The sequence below is a fragment of the Choloepus didactylus genome, chromosome 2 (genome assembly GCF_015220235.1).
Source record: "Choloepus didactylus isolate mChoDid1 chromosome 2, mChoDid1.pri, whole genome shotgun sequence".
NCBI classification, from domain to species: domain Eukaryota; kingdom Metazoa; phylum Chordata; class Mammalia; order Pilosa; family Megalonychidae; genus Choloepus; species Choloepus didactylus.
Window position 1 is genome coordinate 153,463,824 of NC_051308.1, and position 15,666 is coordinate 153,479,489.

At 38.3% G+C, this 15,666-nt stretch overlaps 1 long non-coding RNA gene across 1 annotated transcript in view; it reads left to right on the forward strand.

Moving 5' to 3' along the window:
- Nucleotides 1–1,991: 1,991 nt before the first annotated feature.
- LOC119518660 overlaps nt 1,992–15,666 on the forward strand; it is a 38,674-nt gene continuing 24,999 nt past the window's right edge. The window contains exon 1 of the long non-coding RNA XR_005213812.1: nt 1,992–2,129. This is a non-coding gene — a long non-coding RNA (uncharacterized LOC119518660). The remainder of the gene's footprint in view (nt 2,130–15,666) is intronic.

Genomic DNA, 15,666 nt, shown 5'->3' on the forward strand with positions numbered 1-15,666 from the left:
TATATATATATAAATATATATATGCTTATATATTTGAGTTCTTCCCTATCACTGTATCTAATAACATAAATTGCATTAACTCTACATCATAGTGTTTAAGTTTTAGGATCTCCAGGAGAAGGAGCACATCACCAAGGGTTTGTGTTCTCTTCTAGGGGAAGGGTTAGTGCATTTTCAACTGTATGCAGGATAGTAGTATCATGTTAGGCAGAAGTATGACTTTGGTTTTGTCTTTATTTTAAGATTAAGGAGTTGTGTATGGGTTCCAAGTTGACAAAAGATGTATAGTTATGATTAGTTTTGTGTGTCAAGTTGGCTAGGTTATAGTGTCTAGTTGTTTGACCAAACACTGTCTTAGTTATTGCTGTGGAGGTGTTTTCATAGATGAAATTAATATCTACAAGGGGATTACCCTTGATAATGTGGGTGGCCTCATCCTTTTGCTCAAGCCTTAGTTGCAATTACTGAGGGCTCCAGAGATCAGAATTATTTTTGCCTGAAGGTTTCAACATTTACTCTCACCAGAATTTCCAGCCTGCTGGCTTCCCCTAGGAAATTTGGACTAAAGACTTAAACATCACCTATTGGAATTTCCAGGCTCTGTCCTGCCTTTAGAATATGAACTTGCCAGACCTCACAAATTCACACGCCAATCCCTTATAATAAATATGTTTTAATGTTTGTATACAAACACACACACACACAAACACGCACACATCCCTTTGATTTTGTTTCTCTGGAGAATCCTGACTATTACACATACACATCCATAGAATTGTAAGACCTGGCTCATCTGTGATAGCAGGAATCAGAGAAAAACATCTGAGTATATCTTGAGCATGTTAAATCAGGAAGGGAAGAATTATTATAATACTTTTCTATAATACGTGGTTTCATTTTGGGGCAAAGACCCCTGGAGCTTGTTCTAATATACTTCTTGGAAACTTTCTTTAGTGTGAATGCAGCAATGGCCTACAGTTAATGAGGGACAGATGCCAAAATGGCTTTAGTAACATGTTGAGTTAGGTATCGGAAGACTCATGAAAATGGGACTGCTTTAAGGAAGTTATTATGTGAAATAAAAAAACCTGACACTTGACCTACTTCAGGGGGGACCAGAGGTTAAATAATCCCTTCACTAAGGCAATAGAACTGGTGTGGAGGCACAGGCATCTTTGAAAAGCTCAGTGGTGCTGGTCATTCATAGACCAGGGTTGACAGGAGAATTTGCTTCCTGTCAATAACCTTGATAGGATTCCAAAATGGGGACCCTTAAAACAACAGGGACAAAGTGGAGTTTAGTACTGTAACATGCAATAAAGCTGGATTGGCAAACTAGGTGCCTAGATCTGCAGGAATGTGTGAATCTGGCTAATAAACCATGGCGTTCCTAAGGTCAAAATAGAAAAGTGATTGACTAAGAGTTTCTTGACTCATATAACCAGAAAAAATTGACAGCTGGCTAGTGGAAAGTTGATGTCATTTGCCATAAAGGAAAATATCAAACACTTGCTCAGTTTTAAGCCTTAAGCTGAGAATGACGACTTATTATTACATATGTTTCAAATTGGGGAATGTATTTTAAACACTAAGAGCTCTTTCCTAACAATATGAGTCTGAATCCCCACTAGGAGAACCATGTTTGAAATATACTTTGTTTCTACAGCTTTGTGTACATTTGTGCCTTGATTTTCTGTTTGTCTTGTGTGCTGTGGAAACATAAACACACTGGGAAACATGTCTCAACAATAAAGTTTGTGAAAGCCTTCCAAGATGGAGAGGAGGAAAGAAAGCAAAAGCTGAAAGGAGTGTACTTACTAAGGCTTGCCTATTGAGAATTGTGGGTTTTTCTAACCTCCCTTCACCTCTGCTCTATGAACACATTCTCATACTTGATTCAGCTGATACAGACAGGCCACTCCTAAGTCTTTAAAAATATCATGAGTTGCTTTTCCTTTCAATTTCAGTTTGACTGCACCATTTCACTTGTGGAAATGACTAACCTCAGTTTTTAAAAAATATTTTTATATTTTAGTGTCTATAAAAGAGGGACAGAAAGGAGGCAGGAGGAAAGTGATTAACATGTGAGTGAGAGAGCTTGTTCTTATACCTGTGGTGCTGTGGAACAGGTAAGGTCATTTTCTTTTACATGAAATGTGGTCTTGAACTTGAATAGGGAGAAATGGCAAGTTACGTGAAAGTCTGGTAGCAGGGGTGAGTCATTGCCTAAATTTAGTTCTCGGGAAGCTGAGCTTCTCCGTCTGGACCAGAGGCAACTGTGTGATTACATCCAGGCACACCATATTCCCCAACAGGTGCTGCTCCTTAAACTCCAACTCAGGGAAGCATTAATCAGAGTGGACGAGAGCTTGGCTGTCTCTGTCAGGCACTATAGCAAGCCCTGGGAATACAGGCAATTTTAAACTCTTGTAGGAGTTTACAGGAAATTATAATATGAAGAGTTTATTATTTATCTTTTAATTAGTCATAAATAATAAAGTTTCAGAGTAAGAGATCTGTAAATTTCTATGCCACCAATCTTTAAATTATAGATAATATAGTCAAAACTGTGTGCATGTCTGTGTGTGTGTCTGTCCGTTTCTCACGGGGATATCAGAGCCATTTACAGATCTTGTTAAATATGTAGATTCTTGGGTCTAGGGTCTGGGTTTTAATATTCCCGTCAAATACTCACATGTACATCAAAATTTGAAAACCATTCCTAAACAACAAGGAACACCTGTACTTTGTTAAGCTGAAGTTAGAAGTTCCATGGTTTATTCACAGCTAAAACACCATAGATCTGGTTTATAAAGTGTTTCCAATAACATTCATGCCCTCCTACAGCTTCCTTTAATCTTCATTTTAAAGAGGAGTTTATCCAATACCAGTAGTTACAAGGTAGCTGTCATGGGTACATGTTTTACCTCCATATTCTTTGCTTCCCACAGCCAGAAGAATCAGACAAGATGAGGTTGCTACAGGAGCAGTGGTTGAATGAATGCATTTTTTTCTGATTAAAAATTTATTAATGTATCTTGTTTCTTAATAATTTACAGTTTATAGATTGTGTTGAAATACATAACCCAATGTAACAATTTATTCATTGCAATTATTGTACATAAATCTCCATATAATTTAACTGAAAACCTATTTTGTGCTGCATACCATGCTAAGATACAAATTTATATTATCTCATTTAATTGTCAAAACACCCTCTAGGGTGACTCTATAATTTTACTCTTGAAGGGTAATTTTAATACCCTTATAATTACCCTATGAAACTTAGTTTAGCACAGTGAGGCTCCTTGTTTAAGGCTAGTCAAGCAGTAAATGATGGAACTGTTATTTTTTGAAGGTATTAGATACATCTTGAATACTCAACATGTAAATATAAAAGACAGTATTTGAGAAATATGAACATAATGTTACATTTTTATAGTCTTATTATGAAAAAATAGGTATCACTGAAAATCATTTTATTATAATGGCAATAAAAATTGTACCAGAGACCCATGGCATAACTTTTCCTTTAGTATTTAGTGTTTAAAATTAAACTGTTACTTTGAAAAAAATTACAATGAATATCCCATTTATTTTTCACCTATATATATGGCTTCTGGTGATGTTTTGCTGAATTTACTTTATCTCTCTGATTAAATGTATATGCCTCTCTCTATATATTCTTTTATTCTTTTTTCTTATTTTTATTCCTACTTCTATTCTTACTCTTACTCTCCTATTCCTATTCCTATTCCTACTCCTAGTCCTAGTCCTAGTCCTATTTTTATTCTCTTCCTCTTTGTTGAAGGAAAAAGAGATGAGCCCCACCACATGCAGGGCAGGGGAGCATGGCCAAGCCTGAAGTCCCAGGGTCCCTGCCCTCTCCATCATATGCAGGTGTTGGGGTCACCAGCATATACCCATGACTCACACGGGCACTGGGAGAAACAAAGTTTACCCACATAGAGAAGAGACAAAGCAGCTCAGCTACATTAGTGGGAGTCGGGCTCCCATGGTCAGTGGATCTCGCTCCATAGTCAACCCAAGGAGATGGTATGCGTGTACCCCTCTTGTGACACAAAACAAAGGACACTGCTCCCTTCCCACCGGGAACAGATGTAGCAGTAGGGGTGGTCTAGTTGCCATAAAATGAACATACTTAGCCAAGTAGTCTCCAGGGAGTGTTCGTACACTCGGCAAAAGGGGAAAGAATGTGCTGGCAGGACACTATCTGCTAGATGTGCTTTATGTCAAGATGCCCCAAAAGAGTCAGCCCACCTTCAGTTTCTGTCCTAGGTGCCAGGCTGGCACATCTGGATCTGAGCCCAGGGTTTATTTGTGGGTTCCAGGGAAAGGCAGCAGCCCACACCTACACTGCCCCTTACCACACTCATTCTCTTTCTTGTTCTCCTTCTTTATATCATTCTTGGGAGTAAGTTGCAGAGAACCTGACCCTTCTCAGCAAGTACTTGAGCCTGTGTCTCTGAAGATCCAGGATGCTCTTCTTTCCTCCCTTCTTGAAAAGAAGCTTGCATTCTTTAGATCTATCTCATCCCTACACAGCCAATCCTTCCTCTACTTCTGGCTCCTATTCTTATCACTCTACTAAATCTGTAAATAAAAGAGAAGCTCATCAGGTCACACTAATGTATTAGAGAGCATATTTCACAATATGATAGTCACTAGCAAGCTACTTCAGGTTATTGATCCAAAGTGTTTACAGGGTAACCACTGTATTTGAGGAAGATTACTCTGAGAGGTATGTGGTTGCAGCAGTATGATGCAGTGATATGGATTGTCCAGGTTTTTAATCTTGGCTCTAAGACTCATTCACTTACTATTGGGAAACTCATCTCATTTTCAAAGTGAGTATAATAATCCATAACTTACAGGTTCATGTAATTAGCAATGAGGTCAGGTATGTAAGGCATGTATTACAGGGTTTGGCATAGCGTAGGCCTTCAGTGCATGGTAGGCATTGCATTAATTTTATCCTTATGGGAGTAAGACTTTGGAGAGTAGTAATACTCTATTTCTCATCACTAATGTCATCAGAGATTTGGGGAATAATGGAGGGGGCACTCTGCTGTCTGCTAATGCTAGCTTACATTTTGTGCTCTAGAAAGGAAGTCCCAGTGTCCTAAGATGATGTACACATGCCTTGGATCACCATGAGGATGAGGACTGTATGATCTCATTTCTACTGAGAAGTTCTTCTGGGTTTGTAGGTCACCATGGCATCTGTACCCACCATGATGTCTCCCATTTTTCTGGTGGAAAAAAAAGAACAAGCAGCTGCTGGTGAACCAACAAGCTATACAGATTCTTGACAAGATTTTTCAGCCTGTGGTGGTGGTGGCCACTGTAGGATAGTATCATGCAGAAAATTCCTACTTGATGAGCCATCTGGCAGGAAAGAATAGTGCTGAGTGTTGTCCTGGGGTAGGGCCATTTGCTTGATTCCAGCTTTATCTCAGCTTCTTAATCCTCCTCCAGGGTTACATGAACTGAGAACCCAACTCCTCTAACTAAATAAAACTTCTAATTCTAATTTTCAACATCAAATTGTTATTTTACTGTAATCTCTTCAGATATTATTTGTTTTCCTCCTGTTAATGAAAATTTCTCCTGGTAGTGCTAAGAATCACAACCTTTTCTTACATGTTCAAGGACCGAGCAAATGCAATTGTGCTCCCTCTCTTTTGCAACCTGCTTTGATTTCTCTATGGAATATTCCCATCAACATAAAAACATGCTTGAATATCTCCCATTGTGGCTACAAATGCCCACCCCACCCCACCCCCTCCTTTTTTTTTTTTTTTTTTTTACCATTTTCAAAGCAAAAATATATTGTCTCAATTTCCGTTTTCCACTTCTTCCCTTCCTAAGTCTCTCTTCAGTCCACTCCTTGCTGACTTTGAATTCCACCATTCTTTAAACTGCTCTTGTTAATGGTTACCAAAAGCCTTCATTTTGTCTGGAATGGTAGATGCGTCTTTGTCTCTATCTTGAGCCCTTGCTCAGCATTATTCTCACAGATTATATCCCCCTGCGACTTGAAATAGATGACACAGAAAGTAGGCTGTCCTTGATGAAATGGGAAAAGAACCATCATTTCTCCTGGGACACTTACAATTCTAGAAGTCTGACATTATACTCTGGGCTGCCTGGACTACCTTCTTTCACTGTATGTGCCTTTCTCCCCTTCCCTTGAAGGCTTTCATTTGTGCTCAATGGTAGTTTCAAAGTAAGGGCATTTGGATTAGGTTTAACCACAGCCTGGTTCTTCTGGACACCAAGGGACTGGGAGATGTGGAAAGATAGGGCACAGAGTCATATACAGGTTCTTTTATTTTAGAATTTTTCCTTATCTATTCTTTTAAAAATCTTTTTCAAGAAGAAGTTGTAGGTTTATGGAACAACCATGCATAAAATACAGGACTCCCTTATACCACCCTATTATTAACACCTTGCTTGGATAAAATTGATGAAAGCACATTTTTTATAATTGTACTATTAACTGTTGTCCATGGCTTAACTTAGGGTTCACTGTTTGTGTAGCGCAGTTCCATGGATTAAATATACATATATATTTGTAATATTTATAAATATTCTATTATCATATATAAAATATAACATTTTCCTGTTTAACCACATTCAGATATATGTTTCATTGCTATTAATTATATTCACAACATTGTGCTACCAGCAACACCATCTATTACCAAAACATTTCCATCATTCCAAATAGGAACTTTGTACATTTTAAGTCTTAACTTCTTATTCCCTATTCCCACCCTGTCCACTGGTAACCTATGTTCTATACTCTGATTCTGAGTTGGCTTATTCTAATTATTTCATATCAGTGAGATCATACGATATTTGTCCTTCTGTGTCTGACTTATTTCACTCAACATGATGTCTTCAAGGTTCATCCATGTTGTTACATGTATCAGGACTTCATACCTTTTTAGAGCTGAAGAATATTCCATTGTATATACGTGGCACATTTCGCTTAAGCATCCATTGGTTGATGGACACTTGGGTTGCTTCCATCTTTGGGCAATTGTGAATAATGCTGCTATGAGCATCAGGTGAAAATATCTGTAAGAGTCCCTGCTTTCAATAATTTTGCATATATACTTAGTAGTGGGATTGCAGGTTCTTATGGTAATTCCATAATTAACTTTGTGAGGATTAGCCAAACTGTCTTCCACATCAGCTGCAACATTTTACATTCCCACTAGCAGTGAATGAGTGTTCATATTTTTTCCGCATCCTCTCCAATATCTCATTGAGGTTTTGATTTGCATTTCCCTGATGGCTAATGATGCTGAGCATCTTTTCATGTGCTTTCTGGCCATTTGTACATCTTCTTTGGAGACATGTCTACTCAAGCCTTTGCCCATTTTTTAGTTGGGATGTTTGTCATTTTGTTGCTAAGTTAAAGGATTTCTTTATATATTCTGGATATTGAAACTTCAACAGATAAGTGGTTTCCAAATATTTTCTTCCATTTTGTAGTTTGCCATTTTACTTTCATGATAAATTCCTTTGAGGCTCAAAAGTTTTTGATTTTGATGAGGTCCTATTTATCTGTTTTTTCTTTTGTTGCTTGTGCTTTGGGTGTAAAAATCTAAGAAACTATTGCCTAATGGAAGATCCTGAAGATGCTTCCCTACTTTTTTTTTTTCTAAATTTTTTCCCTTTTATTTTTTTCTAGTTCTGATTCTTATATTTAGGTCCTTGATCCATTTTGAGCTGATTTTTATATAAGTTGTGAGATCAGAGTACTCTTTTTTTTTCTGTTTGCAAATGGTGGTCCAGTTTTCCTAGCCCCATTTGTTGAAGACACTATTCTTTCCCAATTGAATGGCCTTTGCCCCTTGTAAAAATCAGTTTCCATAAATGAGTGGATTTCCAAGCTCTCAATTCTATTCCATTGGTCATATGACTGTCCTTGTGCCAGTACCATGCTGTTTTGATTATTGTGGCTTTGTAATAAGTTTTAGGATCGTGACGTATGAGTCCTCCAACTTCATTCTTCTCTATCAAGAGGGTTTTGGCTATTAAGGGCCCCATACCTTTCCTTAGACATTTGATTACTGACTTCTCCATTTCTGCAAAGAGAGTTGTTGGAATTTTGATTGGGATTGCATTGAATCTATAAATGCTTTGGCTAGGATTGACATCTTAACCATATTTAACCTTCCAATCCATAAACATGGAATGTTCTTCCATTTATTTAGGTCTTAGATTTTTTTAAGAAATGTTTTATAGTTTTCTTCATACAAGTCCTTTACATCTTTGGTTAGATTTTTTCCTAGGTATTCAATTCTTTTAGTTGCTATTGTAAATGGAATTTTTTCTTGATTTCTTCTTCTGATTGTTCATTGCTTGTGTAAAGAAACACTGTAGAGTTTTTTGTTCTTGATGTTGTACCCCACCACTTTTCTGAATTCAGTTATTGGCTGTAGGAACTTTGTTGTGGACTTGTCAGGATTTTCTGTATATAGGATCATGTCATCCACAAATGGGAAATGGAAATCTAGATATCTTTTGCCATTCTAATTTAGATATCTTTTATTTCTTTTTCTTGCCTAATTTCTCTGGCAAGAACTTCCAGTACAGTGAGTGTCCTTGTCTTGTTCCTGATCTCAGAGGGAAAGCTTTCAGTCTTTCACCATTCAGGAGGATGTTAGTTGTGGGTTTTTATACATGCCATTTATCATGTTGAAGACGTTTCCTTGTATTCCTAGTTTTCTAAGGATTTTTATCAAGATCGGGTGCTAGATTTTATCAAATGCTTTTTTTCTGCATCAGTTAAGGTAGTCATGTGGATTTTTTCCCTTCATTCTGTTAATGTGGTATATTACATTAATTAATTTTCATATGTTAAACTACCTTGCATACCAAGGATAGATCCCACTTGATCATGTTATATAATTCTTTTAATATGCCATTGGATTAGGTTTGCTAGTATTGTTGAGGATTCTTGCATCTCAAGTCATAAGAGATTGGTGTGTAATTTTCTTTTCTTGGGGTATGTATCTAGTTTTGGTATGAAGGTGATGTCAGCCTCATAGAATAAATTAGGGAGTGTTCCTCCTTTTTCAATTTTTTAGAAAAGTTTTAGCAGAATTGGAGTTCAGTCTTCTTGGAATTTTTGGTAAAATTCTCCTGTGAAGCCATGTGGTTCTGAGGTTTTCTTTTTGGGAAATTTTTGATTACTGATTGAATCTCTTTATTAGTAATTTGTTGAGGTCTTCTAGTTCTTCTGAGTCAGTGTAGGTAGTTCTACACTTACTAAAATTTTATTTAGTTTCATAACAGAAAACAGCTGCTCATAAACATAGGTGCTTGCAAACATGGACAGATTCTTTGCACAATGGTTTTCATATTTAGGGTAACTATTTCCAAGGTATTTGTAGAATTCTGGTATTCCAACATCATCATATTTAGTTTTCAGGAGAGTATTGCACTGTAATTCAATAACTTCCATTTGTAGCTCTTCATTCACATTAATTAATATTAATTGAAAAAGGTGAACTGAACAATTCTAGTTCATTTTCATAAAGTTTGTAATCAGGGAACCTGCTTTGGAATTCAGTCTTCGGCTCTCTAATTTTTGGAATATAGTTCAGACTATCACTTTCTTTTTCTGAAACTAATATCAGAGTAGGGAAGTGGGCCAGACTGTTCCTTGCCAAATGAGTTTCCTAAAGACACAATTTCACTAGGAATAAGCAAATGGAATCATACATTTGTGTAACTACTTGTGAACGCCCTTGTAGAGAAATATCCAATGCATTCAGATGGGTCGTAATGTCAACCAAAAAAGCTGTCTTTGTTCCAGCCTTTGCTAGTAAGTTGAGGTACAGATTTTCTTTTAGAAGACACAAAAAAGTCAATTTCTTCCAACAGTTCAAAAAACTGCTGTAGCAGAATGCCAAGACTTAGCCACTTACCTTCTGTGTGGTAGGACAGACTTCTATATTGTGCGTCTAATTCATTGAACAAAATACCGAACTTTCTGTGGCTCAAGCCATGGGAATGCATCCAGGTTACGGTGTAAATTACTATGTCCATGACACGATCCGTTCTTAACTTTTTAGTGCGAAGTGTCTCCTGGAGAATGAGGCCATGCACAGACTTAAGTTCTGTGTCTTTACAAAGCCCCGACACCTTTGATTTAAGTTTTGTAACAAGCTGCTTAACACCAGCCATTGCAGAATTACCATCCATGGTAACACTTATTAGTTTTGACCAATCTACATTAAATTTTTTGAGACTTTTCTCGATGCATAAAAATAAATCATTCCCTGATGTTATGCCTGTCATGGGTACCACGTTCGGAAGTTCTTCGGTCATGTCAAAAGTTTCATCAACACCACGAATAAATACAGCTGACTGGGTGGCATCGTTTACATCTGTACTCTCCTGCACTGCAATAGAAAAAGACACAAATGATTTAACTTGGTCTTGCAACTTGTCCTGTAAGTTCTCAGCAGGACAGTCTATATGCTGAGCAACAATATTATCAGTCAGTCTTATATTTGCAAATGCTTGCCTCTGTTCAGGGCACATAATTTCTGCTGCACTCAGTAGACAGTGTTTTATAAACTCACCGTCTGTAAGAAGTTTGGATGCCCGGGCTATTTTTTCACTTAATACATAGCTACATTTCACTGCAGCATTGCTTATTTTACTTGCATTCATAATCAAATCATGTTGAAATTTCAGTCTTTTCTTCAGTTCATTAAGTTTTTTATCTCACGTCTTTTCTGTAAGATGGTTCTTTTTTTTTTTTTTGTATTTTTACTGTGATTGTTCACATACCATACAATTATTCATAGATCCAAAGTGTACAATCAATTGCCTATGGTACCATCATACAGCTATGCATCCATCACCCAATTAATTTTTTTTTCAATTTTTAGAACATTTGCATTACTTCAGAAAAGAAATAAAGACAAAAAAAGGAAACTCAAATCCTCCCATACCCCTAGCCAGCCCCTCTCCATTGTTGACTCATAGTATTGGTATAGTACATTTATTACTGTTGATAAAAGAACGTTAAAATACTACTAACTGTAGGTATAAAGTTTGCAGTAGGTATATTTTTTCCTATATGCCCCTCTATTATTAAATTCTAGTTATAGTGTCATAAATTTGCTCTAGTTCATGAAAGAGATTTCTAATATTTGTACAGTTAACCACAGACATTGTCCCCCACAAGGTTCACTGTTTATACATTCCTATCTTTTAACTTCCAACTTTCTTTCTGGTTTCATACGTGACCCTGAGCTTCCCCTTTCCAACCCATTCACACATCATTCAGTAGTGTTGGTTATTCTCACAACTTGCTACTGTCACCTCTGTTCATTTCCAAACATTTATGTTCAACTTAGTTGAACATTCTGCTCATAATAAGCAACTGCTCCTCATTCTTGACCATCTTTCTATATCCTGGTAACTTATATTTCATGTCTATGAGTTTACATATTATAGTTAATTCATATCAGTGAGACCCTGTGTACTGGTTTGAATGTATTATGTCCCGCAGAAAAAGCCATTATCTTTGATGTAATCTTGTGTGGGCAGATGTATCAGTATTAATTAGATTGTAATTCTTTGAGTGTTTCCAAGGAGATGCACTCCAGCCAACTAAGGGTGATGACTCTGATTGGATAATTTCCATGGAGGTGTTACCCTGCCCATTCAGGGTGGGTCTAAATTAAATCACTGGAGCCATATAAATGAGCTGACGAACAGAAGGAACTCAGTGCAGCTGTGAGTGACATTTTGAAGAGGAGCAGCCAAGAGGGACAATTTGAAGAATGCACAGGAGCTGAGAAGAGGAGCTGCAGGTGAGAGACAGTTTGAAGATGGCGGTTGAAAGTAGACTTTTGCTCCAGAGAAGCTAAGAGAGGAAAAAACACCCCAAGAGCAACTAAGAGTTACATTTTTGAGGAACTGCAGCCTAGAGAGGAACCTCCTGGGAGAAGCCATTTTGAAACCAGAAACCCTGGAACAGATGCCAGCCATGTGCCTTCCCAGCTAACAGAGGTTTTCCGGACATCATGGGCCATCCTCCAGTGAAGGTACCCGATTGTTCATGACTTACCTTGGACACTTTATGGCCTTAAGACTGTAACTGTGTAACCAAATAAACCCCCTTTATAAAAGCCAATCCATTTCTGGTATTTTGCATCCTGGCAGCATTAGCAAACAAGAACACCCTGCAATATTTGTCCTTATGTGTCTGACTTACTTCACTCAATATAGTGCCCTCAAGATTTTTTCATCAACCCATTTTTTTAAGGTGGTTTTGTTTGCACACCATACATTCTGTCCTAAGTAAACAATCGATGGTTCCCTGTGTAGTCACATATTTATGTATTCAGCACCCTCACCACTATCTATATGAGGACATCTCCATTTCTTCCACAAAACAGGAGGAAGAGTTAAGAAGGTAGAGAGACAAAAGAAAAACAAAAAAGAGAAAAAAACACATGACAGCTAGAAAACAGCAAAAGGAACGATAACATTAAACTAAAGTAGAATAGTCAGATCATATTACCAATGCCAAGAGTCCTATTCTCCTCCCTTATGCCCCTTCTTATATGCATTTAGCCTTGGTATATTGCCTTTGTTACATTAAAGGAAGCATAATGCAATGTTTATGTTAATTATAGTCTCTAGTTTACATTGATTGTATCCCCCCCATACCTCCCTATTTTTAACATCTTGCAAGGTTGACATTCATTTATCCTCCCTCATGAAAAAACATATTTGTACATTTTATCACAATTGTTAAACATTCTAGGTTTCACTGAGTTATACAGTCTCAGTCTTTATCTTTCCTCTTTCCTTCTGGTGTCCCACAAGCTCCTAACCTTCCTCTTTCAACCATACTCACAGTCATCTTTGTTCAGTGTATTTACATTGTTGTGCTACCATCACCCAAAATTGTGTTCCAAACCTCTCACTCCTGTCTTTTCCTATCTCTCTGTAGTGCTCCTTTCAGTATTTCATGCAGTGCAGGTATCTTGTTCACAAACTCTGTCATTGTCTGTTTGTCAGAGAATATTTTGAACTTTCCCTCATATTTGAAGGACAGTTTTGCTGGATATAGGATCCTTAGTTGGCAGTTTTTCTCTTTCAGTATCTTAAATATATCACACCACTTCCTCCTTGCTCCATGGTTTCTGCTGAGAAATCCACACATAGTCTTATCAAGCCTCCTTTGTATGTGATGGATTGCTTTTCTCTTGCTGCTTTCAGGATTCTCTTTGTCTTTGATGTTTGATAATCTGATTATTAAGTGTCTTGGTATACCTATTCAGATCTGTTCTGTTTGGGGTAGGCTGTGCTTCTCGGATCTGTAATTTTATGTCTTTCATAAGAGATGGGAAATTTTCATTGATTATTTCCTCTATTATTGCTTCTGCCCCTTTTCCCTTCTCTTCTCCTTCTGGGACACCCATGACATGGACATTCCTGCATTTCATGTGGTCATTCAATTCCCTTAGACATTGCTCATATTTTTCCATTCTTTTCTCTGTCTGTTCTTTTGTGTGTAGGATTTCAGGTTTCTTGTTCTCCAGTTCCTGAGTGTTTTCTTCTGCCTCTTGAGATCTGCTCTTGTATGTTTCCATTGTGTCTTTCATCTCTTGTGTTGTGCCTTTCATTTCCATAGATTCTGCCAGTTGTTTTTTTGAACTTTTGATTTCTACCTTATATATGCCCAGTGTTTTCTTTATAGCCTTCATCTTTTGTGCTGTATCTTCCCTAAACTTTTTAAATTGATTTAGTGTTAGTTGTTTCAATTCCTGGGACATAACTTCATTTTTCTTAGTGTAGGTTGTAGTTTTCTGTTGTCTAGGCATCTGGTTTCCTTGGTTACCCCAATCAGGTTTTCCTAGACCAGAACAGGCTCAGGACCCCGAAGGAAGAAATATTCGGTATCCAGTTTCCCTGAGGGTTGATGTGCCCTGTACAGCCTCAAGCTGCTGTGCTTTTCTGCCAAGCAGGTGGTGCCTGTCAGCCTGTAGCTCCTGACTGGCATAAGGAGGTGTGGCCTGTGGCTGTTTCCCCCAGGCTCTGGGGTCTGGTTCTGAATGTAAGGCAGGTAGTAGAGCTGGGCCCCTCCTCTTTTCTCTTGGGAAGCTATGCCCCCTAGAGAAAGGTCATTTGCATATAAATAGATTCTTTGTTTCTCTGACTCTGCTATCTCCACCCTTGTCTGGGTCAGTGTGCTGCTAGCTGAAAATGGCTGAGGCTTTCTCCACTGAGCCGCTCAGGTTGAGAGAGAGAAAAAGGGACTGAAAGCTCCCTTTCAGGGTCAGTCCATGACCCCCAGTTTCATGCATCAGTCAGAGAGAGCACCCAGTCCTCTGGGCTCCCCCTCCCTCTTGGGGGACTAACTAACTTCCACTCCTCTCTGTGCCATGGTTCTTACTATCTACCCATGGATTTTTAAAAGAAAACATTGTTGGCAGAGGGGGCAAGTGGCAGCTTAAAGAGGAGTGGAATTTAGTTAGTCCCCTGGAATAACTAATGTACAACAAGAAATAACTAGTAAATAATTTGGAATTACTGCTGAGGGACAACTGTGACTGTCCACACATTGTACACCTACCGGATTGGGAGGAATGCCTGAGATTGCAGCATAAAATCTGTAAGTAAAAACTGTGGAACTGTGCTGGGAGCCCCCTTCCCTCCATGGCAGGCTTAGTTGCAAAACCTCACTGTGGTAGAGAGCAGCACTCTCCCAGCAAGCGAATATAGCTCAACCGAGCTTCAACTGGGGTTTTAATAAACAAATGTAGACTGCTAAATACAAGCTACAAACACCCAACAAGAAGAAAGAGGCTTTTAGTGATGACTGACCTTAAAGAACAAGAAGACTCATTTGTCCCAGGAGGGGGAGCCCAGAAGACCAGATGTGTTAACTCTGGCCAATGAGTGAAACTGGGGGGCCATACACTCACTCCAAAAGGGGGCTTTCTGTCCCTTTTTTTCTCTCTCAATCTGAGGGTATCAGAGGAGACAGCCACAGCCATTTTCAGTTCACAATGCTCTGACGCAGACAGGGGTGGACATAACAGTCAGAGAGATTATTCAAATGCAGATGATAAATCCCTAGGGGATGAATCTTCCCTAAGAGTAAGGAGATGGAGCCCAGCTTCCCCTTCAGAACCAGACCCCAGAGCCTGGGGGAAAACAGCCAAAACAGAAACTGAAGGGGCCACATCTCTTTACACTAGTCAGGCGTGACAGGCTGACAGGTGCCACATGCTGGGCAGGTTGGGAAAAGCACAGGGACTGGGACCTCACAGAAAAGTCTGTCATTCTTCTAAGATACACCCTGAATATAACCCCATTCTGGGACCTGAACCTATTCTGGCCTGGGAAAGTCTGACTGGTGTAACCAAGGAAACCAGATGCCTAGACAACAGAAAACTATAATCTATACTAGGAAAAACAAAGAGATGGCCCAGTCAAAGGAACAAACTTACACCTCAATCAAGATATAGTTGAGATAATTATTTCACTTTAATGAAACAATCTATTAAAGATTTTCGAAGAAATATGTTAAACCAAATCAATGAATTCAGGGAAGATTTAACAATAGAGATGAAGGTTATAAAGAATACA